General features: G+C 31.4%; 1 long non-coding RNA gene across 1 annotated transcript; it reads right to left on the reverse strand.

Annotated features, from left to right (window-relative positions):
* Positions 1-11,361: 11,361 nt before the first annotated feature.
* LOC127715448 (uncharacterized) lies at positions 11,362-16,603 on the reverse strand. Its single transcript, XR_007988421.1, has 4 exons — positions 16,533-16,603; positions 15,339-15,426; positions 14,116-14,219; positions 11,362-11,531 (listed from the first exon to the last, which is right to left on the reverse strand). It is a non-coding gene; the product is annotated as an uncharacterized LOC127715448 (long non-coding RNA).
* Between the last annotated feature and the right edge of the window lie 5,366 nt (positions 16,604-21,969).

Consider the following 21,969-nt stretch of genomic DNA (forward strand, 5'->3'; position numbering starts at 1 on the left):
ACCTTCGGCTGTTGTCTGCTCTATGGTCGGGTTGTTGTCTCTTTGACACATTCCCCATTTCCATTCTCAATTTTATCTTATTTTGCAGGATTTCTTGACGAATCATCTGGAAATCCTGATAGTGAATGTTTGGTAATAGTTGCTTTTTTCTCTGTGATGAGTGTGGATTGGTTTTGGGGACCAATAACCTGTACTACTGACGCGATATACGTTTGCGAATTTGAAAGAGTAAGTTTGACAAAGAATATTTAGATTTAAAGGCTTTTTTATCCTTGGTTTAACATTTAGGTATTCCTCTTTGATTAAACATAATGATAACATTACATTCACCCCGAAAACAATCTTGAGAGGTTCATATGATATTTGTTGGGGTTCGTGTTGCTTAGTCTTTAGTTTTCTATGCTGTGTCTTGTGCACTACTACTTGTCTGTTTGTCTTTTTTTTTATCTATGAGTTCGAATGCCCTAAGGTATATTTCGCCCTTCTTTTGAAACAGCTGATTGTACCTATGAATAGTTCCAGGTAACATCAATAACATAGGCTTCTGACGTCATGCACATTGTCGTTTATACTTCTATTTTGTCTATATCAATTTGTTTTAATACGTTTGATTGCAAAATGGTGGCATATAATAAATTAACATATTCGTGTATTTTGGTATTATAATACGTTGTTTCCTTATTGACAAGACTATGTATACAGGTGTATATAAGTCATGATTTAATACAAAAGAATGAATTTCAATGGGTCTTTGATTTTTATCAATAAAATGATTAAAAATATGTAAGACGTGCTCAGCGAAAAAAGATAAGACTAAAAGTACAAGATGCCAGATTCATCATAAAAAAACTATGAATAGTTTCGACACATACGGTATTAGTACGAATAATGTTGTGTATAATGATTTTGTTATCTATGAATTACATTTGTCTCTGCATAATACTTTTAAAAGCAGCAAAATATAAGTTATCAGCGTTTCAGATTTCATTATTTCTAATTCGTTGACAATAAACATATATGTTTAAATGCAGAACTCTTCATATTTGTTAATAAAATGGGATGTTGCAAACGGAACCACTTTAATCAATGTACATGTATATAGAAATCAGAGAAAAGTTCAAATATAGGTTAATGTTATAAAAGTTAACATAAAATTCAAATAGATTACATAATACGTATTCGAATTATGGCACACATTTAACGACAGTCTAAATTTCGAAAGTTTTACTTTTTTTTATCAGATAAGCTGACATGTTTAACCTCGCTATATTCTATATGTGCCTGTCCCAAGTCAGTAGCCCGTATTTGGGGTGGGGGTGGTGGTTTGTTTGTTGCAGTTGATCTCATGCGTTGTTTGTTTTTTGTTTTGAACAGTTCTTGTCTTGTTCTGTTGCACCACTTCTCAGGATTAGGGGAGGTTTGGGTGCAACTAACATATTTAACCCCGCCGCATGCTGCATCTGCCTGTCCCAAGAAAACTGCATATAATTTTGTGGTTGTCGTTTGTTGCTATGTCACATATTTGTTTTGTTCATTATTTTGTAAATAAATTAAGCCGTTAGTTTTCTCGTTAGAATTGTTTTACATTTCTCATTTAGGAGTATGTTATAGCTGACAATGCGATTTGAGCTTCACTCATTTTTTACGGCCGTACGGTAACCTGTAGTCATTAATTTTTGTGTCATTATGTCTCTTGTGAAGAGTTGTGTCATTGGTAATCATACCGCATATTCTTTTTTATATTATATAAAAAAGCAATTTAAAAAAATGAATGAACGAATCAATAAATGAATTGATCAGTTATCCTTGCATGAAACCTTTTTAATGTATTTGATCTGTACTATATCTCTGTAAGATAATCTCTTTGTTTTCTTATCAAATGTTAATACATTCGGACGAACACGGGAAGCCTGCATACGCATTGGGGTTACTTTGGACACCGAAAGCATACTAATGACGTCACGTTTAATTTCAAAATATTATGTTGTGAAATTTTCGTTCTTTAAAATATTACATCAAAACATTAATTTTAATTTACGAATTTGTATTTGTGTTTGCATCAATATAAAAAAAACCGTGCTGTATTTGACTTCTTGGTCACAAATACCTGGTTGTTCATGCTCTACGACAATTTGCTTTGCAAACTAAATTTTCAACGGGAAAACACACGTTTTACATCGGCCAAGTTTCAAGCATAAAACACATTATACATTGATCTCTGAATTGACGACTTGAATAATTCATTTTCAGGATTAATATATATTTGATGATGAAGGATTAACATTTGTACCATCACTCAAAAGTAATGATAATAAATGAATTTGTCAGACAATATTCGAATTTTATTTAAATGTATGTATTGTTTGTAGAATATATGGACTTACGTTTACTATGTTATGTATTTCAGAAGGTTTGTCCATAGATATTATGAACGCCACCAACAAAGCGCTTCATTGAAAGAAGACTGTTCAATGCATTAAAATCTTAAAACTGACTTATCTACATAAATTACGCCTTTTAGTTTTCTCGTTTGATTTGTTTTCCGTTTGTCATTTTAGGGCTTGTTATAGCTGACTATGCGATATTGCCTTTGTTCATTGTTGAAGGCCATTTAGTGACTTATAAGTGTCAATTTCTGTGTCCTTTTGTCTCTGATAGAAGGTTGTTTTTTAGATGACATGGCCCACAGGGCCAAGTGAGCTTTTCTCATTACTTGACGTCCGTCGTCGTCGTCCGTCGTCCGTCTTTCGTCGTCCGTCGTCGTCGTCGTTAACTTTTACAAAAATCTTCTCCTCTGAAACTACTGGGCCAAATTTAACCAAACTTGGCCACAATCATCATTGGGGTATCTAGTTTAAAAGATGTGTCCAATGAACCCACCTGCCATCAAACATGGCTGACATAGCTGAAAATAGGACATAGGGGCTTATATCTCTGAAACTAAAGCATTTAGAGCAAATTTGAGATGAAAATGTTTATCAGGTTAAGATATATTTGTCCTGAAATTTTTAGACGAATCAGACAAACTGTTGTTAGATTGCTGCCCCTGAATTAATAATTTTAAGGACATTTTGTTGGTATTGATTATTATTTTTAATATCATTATAGATAGAGCTAATTTGTAAACAGCAATAATGTTCAGCAAATTAAGATCTACAATTGAGTCAACATGACCAAAATGGTCAATTTAACAATTTTTCGTAAATTTTTGTAATCTTTTACAATAGTCTTCTCCTGAAACAGCTAAGACAAATTTATACTTGGTCACAAATAAGCATTAGGGTATTTTTTAGATGTGTCCTATGACCCTGCCTGCCAACCAACATGGCAGACATTATTACAAATAGAACAAAGGGGAACAATGCAGTTTTTGATTTATATCTCTGAAACTAGACCAAAAGTATAACGGTTGCATTATTTCATGCATCAATTGTAAATAAAAATATCATGTGAGCGACAGAGGCTCCTTGGAGCCTCTAGTTTGGCAAATATACCACATCTTCTTATTTTATAGTAATTGTTTTAGTTTATTTCTGTAATATTTCACTGATATTCCAAAGGGTCTATCCAACTACGATTGCATCCGTAAATCATCCAATCAAACAAATCAGTTGTATAATTTTCAGAGAAAACAATGGTGCAACAGATTTCTTCTAAATATAAGTAGATAGAATATTATAGGAAAAACAAGCACTGGAATAAGAAATCAATTGAGAGGTTTTAAAATACTCTAAAAGCAGGAGTCGATTGAATATTCCTAAATATAATGTCAACGAAAATTATGTCTTTAAATAAGGAGATGTTGTATGATTGCCAATGAAAAAACTATCTTCCAAATTTCAAATGAAGGTATTGAAGTCATATTCGTTACATTTATCATCTGTATCATTATATAATTCAATATTTTTTTTCTTTTACATGTTTTAATGACTAAAACCATGTGCGTGTTACAGAGTTCCCAATATGGCTCTACTTTTAATTATTTAATTTTGGATACAACTCGTCTTGTCATTTGCTGAAATATAAAATTGAGAATAAAAATGAGAAATATTTCAAAGAGACAACAACCCGATAAAAAAGCAGATAACAGCATAATGAAACCAAAGGTCTTCAACGCAGCGAGAAAATCCCGCACCCGGAGGTTGGCCTCAGCTGTCCCTTAAAAAAAGGAATATAGAATGAAGTAAATCATAGGGAAAGAATGTGACATTTTTTCTGTCTATTCAGAATAACCTCAAACACATATACGTGGGATATAGTGTGAAACATAGACACAAAATATCAGACATTCCTTAAATTGTTTTTTTCAGTAATTGAGCGTCCTGTTTACTTTTACAAAGAATGATGCATATTTTGTTAATACTCGAATAGTATCATATAGATATAAGAAGATGTGGTATGAGTCCGAATGAGACAGCTCTCCATCCAAGTCACAACTTGTAAAAGTAAACCATTATAGGTCAAAGTACGGTCTTTAACACGGAGCATTGGCTCACATCGAACAGCAATCTATAAAGGGACCCGCAAATGAATTAAACTATTCTAATGGGACAACAAACGGTTTAATCTATATAATAAACGAGAAACGAGATTTAATTATGAACCACGTCAATAAACGACAACTTCTGAACATCAGGTTCCTGACATATGACAGGTGCAAACACATGCAGTGAGTTTAAACGTTTTAATAAGTACCCGAAACAAAAGTGTAACATCACAACATAGAAAAACACTATAGAATAACCGTTGAAATGGCTTTACTCAATCAAAAGACATATTAACACAAGTGAACAAACACTGGACGAATAAAATTATACTGATGGACTTTATAAACGCAACACTAGATAATTCTATTTTATTCCCATTTTCAAAAAGGCAATGTTTGTAAACTAAATGTAAATAAATAAACTTTAATCATTTCGTAATTGCCTGAAAAAAGTTTGGAGTTTAAAAATTGAACTGATGACGTCATTTTTTAAGTTCAAATCAGGGTGTATGCATTTGTTTTCCACTTATCAATGGGTGTGTCACCGTCGAATGCAATGACTGCCTGCAACCAGCGTCAAAAAGATTGTCAGAAACGTCAACTAATTCTTTTGTGTATGTTTTCCGTTTTTTTTTTTTTTTTGTACATTATGAGTTTGCCTCTGTCCCATGCATTACAGTGTGTTTTAGCAGTTAAGTTGTTTAAATTTTATTGCTTGAAATGTTTTAGTGAAGTCGATTCTTTTGCATTTCAGTATACGGGAATCATTTTTGACATTAAACTTTCTGCCATTGCATTCTTGACTTGATGAGCAGTTGATGTTGCGGTCGTAAAAATGACGTGGCACATTTTTTTTTTGTATTGACGTTGCGTTTTCACAAGATATTGATCTGGTCATAAAAGGTCTTCAAAAAGTCTATGTCTGTCTTACCGTTGTTGTAAGGACGAGTTTCTGATGTAAAATTGTCCGAAAACAGCACATTCACATATTCCTGCATGCCATATTCGTATAACCTGATTCAGATTGTCATTGCTTAGTCTTGACAATATGGAGGTGCAACATTTGTTTAATGATTTAAAATTGGGTATGAATTAAAGGAATTGTTTCATGAACAAAAATCCTTAAAAAAATCATTTATGGGTTTCAAATTTTTCAAGAAATCCGCGCGACTTGAATAATACAGTATGTTCAATAACCTCAGGTAGACAGGTATTGATTTTTCTAAATAGGCACACTTTTTTCAGTAAAAGTTTTAACGGTGTTGTCTCAAAAAAGACTGTATTCATGAACTACAAAAAAAGATCAAGGACAGATGAACCTTGCCAGACATGCATGTTTATCTGAGAACCCTTATGCACATCACAAAGATGTAAGAATATGCTAAAAGTATATTGGAAACGCACCTCACCATCAAAATTAACAATGCAAAACACTCCGTACAGATGGAGTCACTGTAAAACGTAGCATGTCAGACAGATATACACCTTACAGTCATTCAAAGTATCAAATATAATTACCTTTTGATTATTGTATCAAAACCGTTTTCACAAAAAATTAACAAATGAACTTTAAAAACAAGAATTAAACCTTTCAAACATACATGCATATCATAAAATCATTCCATAAAATACATGTAGTTGTCATATCCCTTAACGTATCAGAGATAAAGACAAAATGATTTATAAATTAACCATTCTTCTTTATATATTTGTTTGTTTTTGTAGTGATTAAGATTATAACAAAATGTTGACTGCTGTACCCCTATTTTTGATGTGTTTACCTATTAAAGTCTGTTTGTTTTGTTCACACATTGTTTTCAATATACTGTGAATTCATTATTATTCGTTGGATACCAATTTTCGTGGATTTCGTGGGTTTAGGTGAAACACGAAATTAAAAGTTCAACGAATGACAAATGTTGTATAGGCTCTTATGCAGTCTTCGGCAAAACCACGAACATTAATGTCAACGAACATGATAGTTTTCTCAATCCACGAAAATTGGTGCCCACGAAAATAAATGAATCTACAGTAATGGAATTGGATGCAACTGCAATACAAGTGAGAGGTTTAGCTAGCTATAAAACCAGGTTTAATCCACCTTTTTCTACATAAGATAATGTATGTACCAAGTCAGGAATATGACAGTTGTTATCGATTCGTTTATTGTGTTTCAGCTTTCGATTTTGCCATTTGATTAGAGACTTTCCTTGTTAAATTTTCCTCGGATTTAAAAAAATTTGTGATTTTACTTTTAGCCAGACATGCATGTATTCCTGAGATCCCTTATACACACCACAACATTGTAAGACTATGCTAAAGGTATATAGGAAACGCACCTCACCATCAAAATTAACAATGCAAAACACTCCTCGAAGATGGGGTCACTGTAAAACGTAACCAGTCAGACAGATATACACGTTACAGTCATTCAAAGTATCAAATTCATTTCACCTTTTGGTTATTTTATCAAAACCGTGTTCACAAAAAATCTAACAAACGAACCATAAAAACAAGAATAAAACCTTTCAAACAAACATGTACAATGTATATCATAAAATCAATCCATAACAAACATGTAGTTGATATATCCCTTAACGTAATTGAAATACAGACAAATGATATATAAATTAACCATCAGTCAAGATACAACAAAATATTTAAGATTAAACGAAGTTGAAAAACCATAAATATACACCATTCAATTATTTCATTCGTTACCTTTTGATTATTGTATCAAAACCGTTTTCACGAAAAAGTTAACAAACAAACCATAAAAACAAGAATAAAACCTTTCAAACATACATGTACAGTGCAACCTGTGTTATCCGACACACAACTCACTTTACATCATAATCATACTGATGAAGGATATCTGTTTTCCGAAATATTTAACATTTGTTCATATATTTATTTTTTTGTGGTGATGTTGTACCCTTTTAAACTTGTCATATATTATGTTTTGTAGTGTAGTGTATCGATTTTGTTTGTTTTGTTCACATATCGTTGTCCATATAATGGAATGTGATGCGACTGTCATATAAGTAAAAGGTTTAGCGCTTTAAACCCAGGTTCAATTCACCATTATCTACATAAGAAAATGCCAAATTCCTACATAAGAAAATGCCTGTACCAAGTTAGAAACATCCATTCGTTTGATGTGTTTGAGCTTTTAATTTTGCCATTTGATTATGTACTTTCCGTTTTGAATTTTCCTCGAAGTCAAGTTTTTTGTGATTTTACTTCTGACTGTTTTAACACGTGAAACCGATCCTCAAGTAACCAGCAGAAAGAAATTGAGGGCCTAGACCTTTTGCTAAAAATTAAAAACAATGGTAATATGCCTCTAGATTCAGACAAAAAAAGATTTGATATAATGGCTCTGTGTTTCAACACAGGGGACTGAGTCTCCTATGAACAAAAGAAAAAGGAAGTAAGAGCCCACATCCCTTGTTTAAAAACTTGGGAACAGGCCTTAACATGTTAAGGAACAAACGAAAAGTAATTGAATTATTTAACCTTAGTCAAAATTAAATTACAAATTTAAAATATTATACCAGCTTTAATCAGTGCTGTTTATTGGGAATGTATTTCCAAGCAATCGTTGTTGTAACGCCTTAATTGTCGTCATCTTTGAAATTTTAGAGTTGTATCAGTTCATATCGCACATTACTGTTTTTATTTAAAGCATATCTTTGCAGTCTCTGTTGTAAAAAACTATATAACCTTCGTCATGCTTTAAATTTTAGAATTGTACAAGCGTCTAAACTATGATTATCGGTTTTAGCTGTTTTATTGTAAAAATTTCAAGATTGATATGATTCATTTTACTTCATAATCATACTGATGAAGGATATCTGTTGTTGGAAATATTTTACATTTGTTCATATTATCATTATTTGTGGTGATGTTGTGCCCTTTTAATCTTGTCACATATTATATTTTGTAGTGTAATGTATCATTATTAAATAATCCATCGCCCCGTAAGATTTATCATTGGCTATTATTCAGTCATTTAATATCAATATATACATGTATATTCATATATACTTGTAGTCTGTTTAAAAAAAGAAGCATATGAGGTTAAAGTCATAATTAGAAACACCTTGACCTTATTATCTATTTTCTGGATCATTAACCTCAAATTGAAAAGATCCAGTTATGCTTCAATTAAGGTTTACGAGTTATAATCATATACTGCTCGTATCAAAAACATAAGAGAAAAGAACTCTCATATGGTATCTACTGATTACTTAGGTTAATTTTTTTTTTTCGAAATCCTGAGGATGTAAGAGCAATTTGAAAAAATAAATCAGTTATGTTTAAGAAGATCAATCACACAAAAACGGTATTCTGAGAGGTTACAATAAAAAGAAAAGCATTCGGTTAACGTTACACAGATTCAAAAGCCAAAAACATCCTGTTCTATATCATGGACAAATAGAAAGACCTGCTAATAATTATTAAAAACATAACTAGACTCAAATGAGAAAAAAAAAACATTCGAGAGGATAGAAACCAAGAGACATCAATAAAATATCCATTTCAAAACTGCTCAAGTACAAGCAATCTTTATTGAGATATATTACATTGCATATAAACTTAACTTTGACCTATAACGGTTAACTTTTACAAATTTTGTATTGGATTGAGAGTTGTCTCATTGACACTCATACCACATCTTCTTATTTATACTATCTGAAAAACAGTACAAAAATGTTCTTCGATCGAAATGCATATAAACTATACATCAGACTGTATATCTGTAAAGATTTATATACACAGCTAGTATGTATCTTAAGTTATTTTACATCTACGCAGATGCACATATGAAGATAAAATGTAAATTAAAAACAATGTATAATATATACATTTTAATATGTTTATATTCAGTCTATATGTATCGGATCTGATGTATATTTCGTTGAAAGCTTTACAGACGTAACGTTAGTTTGAGGGAGACTTATAGAATATCAGTTACTAATTACAGAAACAGACTGAAATAGATAAGTCAGTTTAAAGATTTTAATGAACCAAACAATCGTCTTTTTGTGAAGCGCTTCGGTGGCAGGGTACATTATATCTAAGGACAAATCTTCTGAAAATACACAACATATTAATTATTAGTCCATATATTCTACAAACAATTAGTAAAATTAAATAAAACAAAAAAAATTCTTCACCGAATATTCCACAAAAGGTTTTTTTCACAATTTTAAAATGTCGCGGTTTAAGTCTCGGCACCGAATTTATGCACCAGACGCTGAAATGCGACTTTCATACAAGTGAAACGTTTAGCTAGCAATAAAACTAGGTTTAATCAACCATTTTCTACATGCTTGTTCTAAATCAGGAATATAACATTTGTCTTCATTCGTTTGATATGTTTTATCTTTTGATTTAGACTTTTAATTAAGGACTTTCCATTTGTCAAAATGTTTAAATTTGATAAATAGAAGATGTTATCATTTCGGTTTGTCCTTAGTTACAGTCAAGTATCTACATAGTTTAAAAGAGTATTGTCATCCAATGACATTTTAAATAGCCACCACATATTTTGATAAACAGGAAAGAATTACAATTATTTGAATAAAAAAAATGTTCGAAAAAAACACATAATTTCTACATAAAATGAACGAAAAGACTATATTAATGAGACATATTCAAATACATGAGAAGGTGATATACAAGGAAAATGGATGATTCCAATTATCTATTAAATCAATTATTGTTTACATATGTTATAAGGATAAACTACTTTTGAAATTAATAGTATCGTCGATAATGTTAAATGTTTGGCAACTTTCAAAGAATTTTTCTAATATACATGTACGTATTCGTGTAATTTCATCTAGTTATTAATTAGAATATACATTTTTTTTAATCTTACGGATTGTAGATTCATTATTATGCATTGGATACCAATTTTCGTAGATTTTACTGGCATAGGGAAACCATGAATTTAAATGTTCAACGGATTACGAAAATATCCATAAAAACGCAAACAGAATATGTCAAAACTACGAAATCAAATATGCACGATAATTCCAAGTTGTCATCAATTCTACAAAAAAACAATGTACCCATGCATACCTATTTTCGTAACTTCCGTTGGTACAGATGAACCACGTAGTTAAAGGTTCAATGAAAAGCACATGTTCTCTTGGTTTTTTTGCGGACTTGGCCAAACCACGAATTCAGATATCCACGAAAATTGTTCCTTTATCCAAGAAAATTAAGTAAGTGAATCCACAGTATTTTGAAATTCAAACATGCATCCACTGAAGCGTATGCCTCAGTATTTGATAATGACGTATTTGTACATGTATAAATCGTCACACGAGTCATATCAATAAGAAAACTCTGTAATAGAACCCCAAAATGTTGTACGACTTTCTGAACCATTGTATAATATTTTCTCAGAACATTAAAAACAAGAATATATAACTTTATGATATGAAAAAAATATTAATTATGATAAGTTACTTTTGATTGGATCGATACAGCGATTTTTATAGATATATGGCATTCACCGAGGATAACAATTGTTTTAGTTTATAATACGCTCCAATTTCTAGTATTTGCTCAAGATATGTAACTACACCTTTTCTATTTAATATATTATCTGCGTTTCAAAAGTTAAAAATATGTAATAGAATGTCTTTAAATTGACATCGACAAAAATGAGACAAAAATCAAAATTGTGCATGACGTCATGAGCCTACGTTATTGACCTTACCTAGGGAATTTTATTTTTGTTACACGTTAGATGTTCCAAATCTGATAATAACCTATCATGATGTTTTCCGCGGTGAGTATAATCTTTTATTAAAGAAGACATGTTTTTGCCAACGAGAAAAGAGTCCTATAATAAAAATATGAGTCAAACTCACTCTTGGATATTCGCAAACGAATGACGCAGTAACAGAACAAGTTCTTGGTCTCCAGTACCAAATCAGAGACCCAACAAAGATAGGACTCATTCCTAAACATTCACTATCAGTATTAATAAAAGTCTGTAGTCCTGCATTTGTTGCCGCATTTACTGCAAAAAAGTGTATTAGTTGCAACTGTTGTAACATGAAAAGGACTAAACATTCACTATCAGTATTAATAAAAGTCTGTAGTCCTGCATTTGTTGTCGCATTTACTGCAAAAAAAAAGTATTCGTTGCAACTGTTGTTACATGAAAAAAACTTCATACTTATCAACTGTGAATAAAATAAAGTAAAATATGGATGATCAGAAAATTAAAACAAACAAACAGACACAAAAACGAAACTGAAAAACGTGTTTTCTTGTTTATGTGTCATAAGACTGAACTTAACAGTACAGTAATATCATCTACATAACATAAAGCTCTCTTCCCTATAACGAAAATTAAACATATCGTTTTAGCAAGACATTACGATTTTTTTTCAACTAAGGCATGAACGATTGAAAATTTAAATATCGTGCTTCTGCTTGCTGATAGCACATTTTCATGACCATATATTTATCTTATAATTTTTTAACATCTATCAACACCAAAGATTCATACCTCGTTTGCTTAAATTTTGTGAAACCACAACTTCTGACGGGGGTATTTGATAAAGGTATAAGTCCTAAGTTAGGAATCTGAGTTTCAGTGGTTGTCGTCTGTTTATGTGTTTCATAAGTGTTTCTCGTTTTTATATAGATTAGACCGTTATTTTTCCCGTTTGCATGGTTTTACATAAGTAATTTTTGGGGCCCTTTATAGCTTGCTGTTCGGTGTGAGCCAAGGCTCCGTGTTAAAGGCCGTACCTTGACTTATAATGGTATACTTTTATAAATTGTTACTTGGATGGAGAGTTGTCTCATTGGCATTCATACCACATCTTTCTATATCTATAGACTTCAAATACAATATATGGAACTAAGAGATGTTTGAAGTACCCTAGTTTCGAAATGATCATCATATTTGTTTGAACTTTTGGCCCTGTACGTCATATACAGTAAGTCGAAGTTTATCATTTAGGAGATAACTGTATTGTATTTTAAGCTTCGACGGCATCAATTGATGATTTGATGATCGATCGCAAATCAAGTTAACTGGTGACGCGGTAGCCAGTTAACGGGTATTTGCTACCATCAAATCACCAATTGATGCCGTCTGAGCTTAAAATACAATATTGTTATCTCCATTCTAATGTAACTGACAGAAAACCACGTCAAATCATGCATTTAAATTTCTGTCATACCTCGTCTGCGCTTGCGCGTATGTTTTCATAGCATCAACCATGAAAATTAGTGACGTTATCCAATCAAAATGAACGTTACAAACGAAACTCGCGTCTGGCGTAAATATAAAATTTAATCCTGGTATCTATCATGAGTGTATATATGACTATGATTCATTACTAGAAATAAATGCATCGTCTTAAAAAAAGTGACATAACAGAAACAGATTATGACCAGATGTTTAATTTCTTTTGCGACCCTGTAGGTACCACATGTAAAGCAGTAACTTGTTGCCCATCAGCGTTCTTCAGATCTACCCGATTCATATCAGGGATTAAGTTATTAATGAATAGTTTTTATATGATTTTAACTGTTAACTATGTTAGTGATGTTTGTCCTTAACAAGTTTATGGTGTTTGTCTTTGTATGTTTGTTGTCTGTTTGAAAGCCCTCTTTGAATCTTCTCCCTTTTTCATATGAGAGAAAAGTATAAGAGTTGTATGATTAGAAGACATTGTCGACAGACCGTTGAAGACCCTTATGTAGTGAAATTCATTAACACCCTCTTTTTTTCATAGGATGCTATAGAAAAAATATTGCCTATATTGATATTATAATCCAAAGGCCTCGTTATAAATTTTCTACTTTTATGAAAAAGTTGTCACGTATTTCAAAATCCTGCTATCGGAAATTTGTATTGGTATTGCAAATATTCTGTATTGTTATGATCTATGTATGAATAACGGCGCGGCTTTTGGTCCCATAAGTTGATTTAGAGGGGGTCCAAATTACTTCCATGTTACAAAGATACAGATTGACAATCAAATTCGTAAGTAGAAAATAACTTACAACGCCATGGCGAAAAAGGAAAACAGACAAACATTTTTTTGCAAAACACAACATTAACGACTAAAGAATTAGCAACACAAACCCCACAAAATAAGGGGTGACATCAGGTGCCCCGGCAGTGTAAGAAGATCCTGTTCCACATGTGGAAAGTTATAAAACACGTTTAAGTATAAATTTCATCAGTATTTCATTTTTCTTCAGAAGCTGTAAAGAAAGTAGCTATAGTATAATCGCTTTAATCCTATTACAGTATATAGAGAAATTACAGGAAAGACTAAGATTTGAATTATTACTATTAAAAGAAACACTGCATACTATTGTGTGTGTCAAATCGGCGAGTTCTTATTATTGCGATGGTTACCCAGTCGCAAAATTCGCATTAAAGAAAAACCTCGCAATAATTTCTGAATGTTATTACCAACACATATCAGTACATTTCCCACACCTGTGTGGTATGGTGTTCCCAATATAAATTGTTATGAATACCATAAAAGACAAAAATAGCAGCAAGTTGATTTAGAAGAGCTCATAGTAATATAAATATATATTCATTGTAATTATCTTAAATTTTAAGTTACCTCCAAATGGTACCTGATCCAATACAAATCCAGTATTGCCAATTTTAAATACAAACTTTCCATTAATGTCTTTTTTGCCACCAACCCACAGCATTTCTCGTTTTCTAAAAGAATGATATTAAGCATGTTAAGGTTAGTAACTTCAGAAGGTAGTTTATATCAATGTAAATTAAAACTTCTATAGAAAAAAGGATTTTGAATCGAACAAATACCGACAACACCATTTCTATTCTAGTTAACTATTTGTGGAATAAAATATACCCTTTTCTTGCTTATTTATGTAATGTAAATGATTAGTATCTTTAAAAAAATATTTTTAGAAATAAAACTAAAAACTAAAAAATTTCAAAAAAAAAGAAAGTTTTATATGTTAACAATTGCAACAATACTCATTATTGTAGATTTAACTAGTAGGCTATGTTACAAGACTTGAAATACAACAGACGACATAATATGATCTTTGAAACATTGTTTTCAGACAATCCACTAATTTCAAAATATTTGCCGTAATTCATTGTCCACTGAATTTATAAATGATATAGTTGATCAACATTATGCATGTTATATATACCATGTAAAATGACGATTTTGATAAACCTGTTCATTCCTGCAGACATTTAAGGAAGTACTTTTTATCAAAAGAATCATCTAAATAATTCCCTTTTTTCAATGTCAAAAGTAAAATCACAAAAACACTGGTCTCTGAGGAAAATTCAAAGCGGAAACTCTCTATTAAAATGGTAAAATCAAAAGCTTAAACACATCAAATCTGAGATAAATCCTGTGATAAGAAAACGTTATTGGCATTTTCATTTTGATCCTGTCATTGTCCTAACATTGGGCCAGTATTTATTGTAAGCCACCATGCAGTTGAAAATGATGGCACACAAACCACATATTCTTATATCTTTTAACTTTATAAAAATATAGAAGACGCACCTGTTTCATGTTATCTCGGAAAAAAGCCCGTTTACTATTAACAAAATTAGAAGGCACTCCTTTCGCCTTAACGCGGAGGTAAACGTGGAAAGAAACGCCCATTTACGTTTGATGTCTACTACAATTTTGGAGTAAACGCAGAGTTAACGCGGTGTTTACATGAAGTGCACGCGAGTAAATGCCGCGTGATTTTTTTCGTGATTCTATATGTAATGCTTGGTCTGCAATCAACTGTATATTTTCATCGATAAAGAATTATCATTGATATTTCACTCTTAACTTACCAAGCATAAGTTTAGTCTGTACGGAATTGGCTTCCGCCTCACTGTTTGGGTTCCACAGGAAAGCTCCAGGAGTCATGGCACATGTCCTCTAATGTTGCAAAAAGAAGACATCTCTAATGTGAATCATTATTTCAACTACCTATTTTTATAAGTAGCATGATATATTAATATGAATGTGTGTCTGTTTTAATTTGTTTTTGCATCATATAAGAAAACCATTTGACTTTTATTTTGTCTTAAGCTTTATAATCTACAATATGTTCAACTTGAACCTCTGCTTATACGATGAAAAAAATAATTGTTTTTTAGTTATTGGTTACTATTATTACCCAGACAATTCAGTTAACATAAAAATAAACTTCAATGTTCTTAACTCAACTTTCATATGTTCATGCTGTCTTGTTACTCAATAACCCAAATCCTATCTTATCACTTATCTCAGTGAACTTGAGATAAACAAAAAAAGCTGTCGAGACTAGAAGGTCTACTGCATATCTATTTTTTGTTCTGATATGAAGCCTTCTTTAACGATTTAAAACTAGAATCTTTCATAAACTTGATGATTTTAACACCCCAATAATCAATATTCCCTATCTTAGCAGTAGCATAAAACTTGGTCATTCTTAAGGAGGATACTCATCAGAATTAATTAGTTGTTCTCGTGTATGTTCATACTACTCTGATTTTATTAGATTGTTTCAAGGAATAAGCTACTTAAATCGCCCCTACATGCGTTTTATAACCTCGGTTTCGTTTTGTGACCCTTGATTTGTTTTCGGTTAATCGGTTTATGACTATTGAACAGCGGTTTACTTCTGTTGACTTTAGTTATGGTTACCATTACGTACAACAATGTATTTGTTTACCGCTACGGTATATTTAGATCTTTAGCTTATAGTTTTAAATATTCAAATACCAGAATATTCTTTGAATCTGTTATGTCAACCATTGTGTCAGATTCATACTTGTGCCATTTTGACTAAGTATGGCTTTGCATAAGGGGTAACGTATGCATAAGAGGAGACGCGATGTCAGTGTACTCTGTCTCGTTGCAAAAAGAAAAATTGTCATAGGATAATTTTCGAAAAGTTCTTTCTACAAAACAAAGTAATAATGGACTTATTTGAAATTATATGATATCAATATGTTACGAAATAAAGAGTTTAAATTGTTTCTATTTTAAACATTACTCACCCAAGCGTTATACCATGATTTCTCAGTATTTCCACTATACAGGTAACAATTAGGGCTAGCATTTTGGTCAGTAAGCAACTTATAGCCATTAGGGCAATTTGTTGGAATACATGGTGCTATAAATATGACAACATTGGAGTTCAAAGAATTAAAACAATGGAAAAACATAAATGAAGATAAAGTAACCACGTTCAACACAATGTTTTGAATAATTCTAAATGCAAAAGCATTACAAAAGAGGCGGAGGTATCATAAATTGAAAATAAACTGCCAAAGACATGTCATCAGAGAGAAAAAGAGCTAATTTATACAACAAATTGCAAAAAACAAGCAACAGTCTACAAAACACAATAAATAATATTAAAGACTGTGCAACACCAAAAACCGGGGTAATCTCAGGTGCTCCGGAAAAGTAAGCAAATATTGAATTAACGTTCTGTCCACAAATAGTTCGTGCACATGTAATATTATCGATATGTATCATGTTATGTTTCGATTAAAACCAAATGATGAAATATGAATATAAGAACTCTAGGATGGAGTGTTAACGTAAATGAGACCGTAATCAACGACACAAATAACCAAACATTTATTGACCGATGTTTTATTAAATGTGTCTTGTCTGTGTAATAAGTTGTTCAAAATGCATATTCTATCTTAAATGTCCCCTCCAAACCGATCACCTACCCCCATCCCCATCCCTCGCCCACACACAAACACACAGCAAACATATACTTTTCATGAAAAAAAGAAAAAGAACTCGGTTTAATAAGTAGAGTTTATTTTCAGTTTATCACTACCTTCCATTGGAATGTACTAAAAAAAAAAATTGAATATTTTAAAACAATAATTTACATGTAGGCCATTGTAAAAGAGAGGCAAAATTTTCAAAAGGTATCGTTCGTCCTGAACATGCATGGAATATTTGCCACTGGACGTTAAGCAACCTACAACCAATCATTAGGAATATTCCAACTTATAAGTTGAAACCCAACTCATAATGACATGGCAGTATAACGGGGGAAAACATATAAAAACCACAGTATACAACTGTAAACAACATAAAGCATAACAAATTAAAGACATATCAACACAAAAGTGCTTTTTTTCTAGACACAGTAAAGCTTGCTTCAAAGAAAGGTGGATATACACATCCAAATGTATTGGTAACATTATAGATTGACAATGTAATTATGACATCTATAGCTTAGTTATTCAATGTTTCTGATAGACGCACTAGAAAATTGTTGCTATATGAATCACAGACAGGTGCATACATCACTGAAGGACTACTTCATACTACATATAGATCGAGGCCGTTGCGATATTAAGGTAACAAGAGGGGAATACCGACATTTGTTATATCTTAACATAAGCTAAATGATTTTGTCAATAATACTCACTATTTGTTGTTGATGAGGTTTGCGTTGTTGATAAGGCTTGCATTGTTGGAGTCAAAGTTACCTGACTGACACTAGTTGTTGTACTAGGACTCATCATTCCCATCATAGCCATCATAGGTACCGTAATCAAAGATTGGAAAAAAAGTAGGGAAAAAATAGATCCAAAGCCGTTTCCAAAAACGTTTCCTATACCAGTTTCTGCAATGGATTTTGAAATAAAAGATGAGTAAATGTAATACAAATTACCAATGATTATAATTGATAACTACTTAGTATAGTGTTCTTTCAACACCAGATGAAAAAAGTTCAAACATAAGATTGGTTGTGTTAAGTCATCTTGAATGGCGTTACCGGTATCACGGATGATAAATGTATATCGTCAAGTGTCAGATTTCACATTCAAATCTATATGCATCATACATGTACGTGTGATGTTTAGAATATTCTTATGTTCTATTGTGATCAGCTCAGCAGTCACGTTTAAAATATTTTTCAAAGAACTGGTATGTTTAAAACATCAATGCATTTACTGGTAATATTACAACGACCAAAAGTGTTGTGTTCAGTTGGAGTTTTTGTATTGACATTATTATGTGTGGTTTTCTTTTTTTTACGTGTTGTCGATATTACAAGTATTTGATAAACACATTGCACTTGAAATTTGAATTCATGAAACAAATAAAAAATCATTTTTAATGGAGCTCCGAATATGAAACTATGAACAAGTGTTTAAAACTTTTTGTATATTTTATTTTGCTTATGGTTTACTGTTTTATTTTAAAGTTGTCCGAATTAAAAAAAAAACAAGTGTGCAACAAAAGTAAATTGCAATATACATGATATAGAAATATCAATATGTTATAAAAATGTATAATTGCAATACAGAGTTTACATGGTTCCGCATTTGTTTTTGTTTTTTGTACTATATCAAAGCAAGACGGGTAGTTCTTTTGTTGTTTTGTTGTTTTTGTTATATTTCTTTCGACAGAACAGTGATAATTAGTTAAGAGTATTAAGAGGCGCGGAAATACTACTTCTTTAGCATGTTAAATGTACAATATTTATAATATATGAGTATGTTGAAGTCACCAATACTGACATTGATAGGAATTATACATTTTCAAAGACATCTGTTTATTAGTAACGCATTTACCTCAGGCATCGTCTTCAATTACTAACAAATTTGGCCGTTCTTCTTCAGCATTTTGAAATACTAAGCTTACACATAGTGGAAGGAAATCCACGATCAGTACTATAAATATAAGCTGAAAAAGAGAACATAAAAGTATGTGATATTTAAGTTTTTAAAGCAATTTATCGACGCAATGAATTAAAATGCATTCAACATAATACTGCTCAGCAAATTAAGTATTGGGTTACATGATCATATAAGATATGGTATGATTGCTAATGAGACAAATATCCACCAAGATTAATTGAAATGGATGTAAGCAATTATAAGCAACCGTACGACATCAACCATGAGACAAACCCATACCGTATAGCTATACCAGCCCCAATTATATGTTTGGCTGTTTAAAAAGAATTCAATGTGCACTGAAAGATGTGTTTCTGGAATTTAAACATTATTAATTAATTGGTAGCAACATAATTATCTGACCATTTTCTGCAATCAAAAGTCATTAAATGATCAAGTTAAACGATTACAAATCAATTTGGTATTATTTCAAAGTAAAAAAAAATCATGATTTTCTTGCCTTCAGAAGAAAATGCGTTTACAGCAAGCACATTTTTGGAAAGTGCTACTACATTTTGTGTATTGAAATTTCCCCCAAAATGTAAAACAAATTTTCTTCTGATCACTTCAAACAATACAAAAACCTTTTGTTTTTATCATAGCCGTGTGCGTTACGGCAAAATAAAACTTTATTTAAAGATTTGAAAAATGTTATAAAAAAGCAAAAGGACTTCTACCACCAGAGAGCAGGCTTTTTAAAAGTTATTTTTGCATCTTTTTTGTTTTTGTTTAAACATTTAGAATATCTATAAAACTTTACACACTTCGAAGTAAAAATGTAACCACAGAAATGAAAAAAATAAAGTAATACATTATGTTGAGAAATATATTTCTCACTATTGTTAGGATACCAATATATCGGAATTGTTTTTTAAATTGTTGAAGAAACTTGATACTTTCATTGCAATATAATCATGAACTCCATTCTTGCAGTGAATATAATACTAGAACGCCATAAACAGGAATAAATATATACGAAATTCCTCTGATTTTAAATGAGTTAGTGAAAGGGCAGAGCTCTCAATTGCAGTCTACATTTATTTACAGGATGGAATATTTTGAAATGTTGGTACTTTTATCACAGCAATAGCTCCTCATCACAAAGGCATCTAAAATAAGTCTTCGTCCAAATATGGTCTAAACTTTAAGTACCGTTTGTTGATCATTCATAATTTAGACTATTGAAAAAGGGAAATTCTTCACAAGCTTACAGTACTGCAATAAGACATAGTGGTGATACACTTTTGCAATTGTAATCAAAGTTCTGTCATGAAAATGAACAGCCAACAACAAAATCAATACATTAAAACTAACCTTATAATTTTGTGCCATCATGAACTCTCTTCAGATTTATGAAAAATGAAATGTTCACTATGATATCATATGTTTTTTAGTGTGTTGACCTTCTCCTGAATCATACGGTTTAACTATTAAACATCGATGTCTTATTATAATATAAGCTTCCGTAATACGTTGACAAATCAGAAAGTCAACCCACGTGTTTCTTAGGGTGAACCTGGTTTTTTTTCGAAGAAAGGTATACAAGTACCAATGTAAGTTCATAGGGACTGATATTTGATGACCAAGGAAGTGTTATATGTCTGAAAACAGTGATGTATCTGTTTTGATGGATATAAATTATAATGATCTGTCCAAATCAGCTGTTCGAGCATAGTTGATTTATATCAAGTGTTTTTTAATCATTTGTGATCAATATTCAGTTCTTAGAAATTAAATGTCAAATTTAAATCTGACAATTGATGTGATAGACGTTTTAAATATAATTAACATTTATTAAAACAACTTTTTTGATAAGCATTTTTTTTATAAATTTAATGAAATCTTTCCATAAAAATTACATTTAGATGTGAAAATGAACCGCCAACATCAAATACATTGCAGTGATACTAACCTTGTCATTTTGTGTCATCATGTTCCCTCTTCAAATGTACGGTTAAACGGGATAAAATGGGATGTTCAGTATAACATGTATAATATCGTACGTTTTTTAGTTTATTGACCGGTGAAACGTCGATGTTCTTTTAAAAATGAATGCTTCCGTTATCTGTTTGAGAAATTAGAAATCGCCTACATGTATCTCAAGGCAAATCTGTTCATTTCGAATCATTCGACTCATGTCCACCGTTCATTATGTAAATGCCAGAAGGAATATAATACAACTGTAAGTTAATAAGGATTGATGTTTTTAATCAAAATGAAGTATTATATTTATTAAAACAATGATTGAGAAGGAGCTTTTTACCATATGTGCAGTTGATTGTCTTTTTATTAATTTCTGGTTTCTTTCCATGGTAATGTCAGTTTGATTTCCATTGATGACTTTCGAATGTGAATAAACTAAATGTCTAGGCCTGCATCTTACAATATATCAGTCGATTTGTTTGTTTGTTCATTTGACTGTTTTCTTATGAAACCATGCAATCATACCGACATAAATATATCCATTTGACAATGTATCAAATTTATCAACTTCAAACATTTCAAATCCAAGCATGTTTAATAATCTTAAATTGTGCATAGCTGTATGGACAAAATAGACTTGAAGATAAATCTTTATCAAAGGTCAAGTGAAAGAATTGAAACCTAAACCTCGACTTATCAATGGAGAATTCTAAAATGGGTATGATTTAAACAATGTCAATTACGAATCACTGACTATTGAGATAATGACCTTTTGCTGATAAACATTTCACCCGTAGTAGTATCAACCAAAATAGGACCTTTAGAAGCCGACTTTGTCAAGGTGTAGACATTT

Source organism: Mytilus californianus, unplaced genomic scaffold (assembly GCF_021869535.1).
Source record: "Mytilus californianus isolate M0D057914Y unplaced genomic scaffold, xbMytCali1.0.p SCAF_9, whole genome shotgun sequence".
NCBI classification, from domain to species: Eukaryota; Metazoa; Mollusca; class Bivalvia; order Mytilida; family Mytilidae; genus Mytilus; species Mytilus californianus.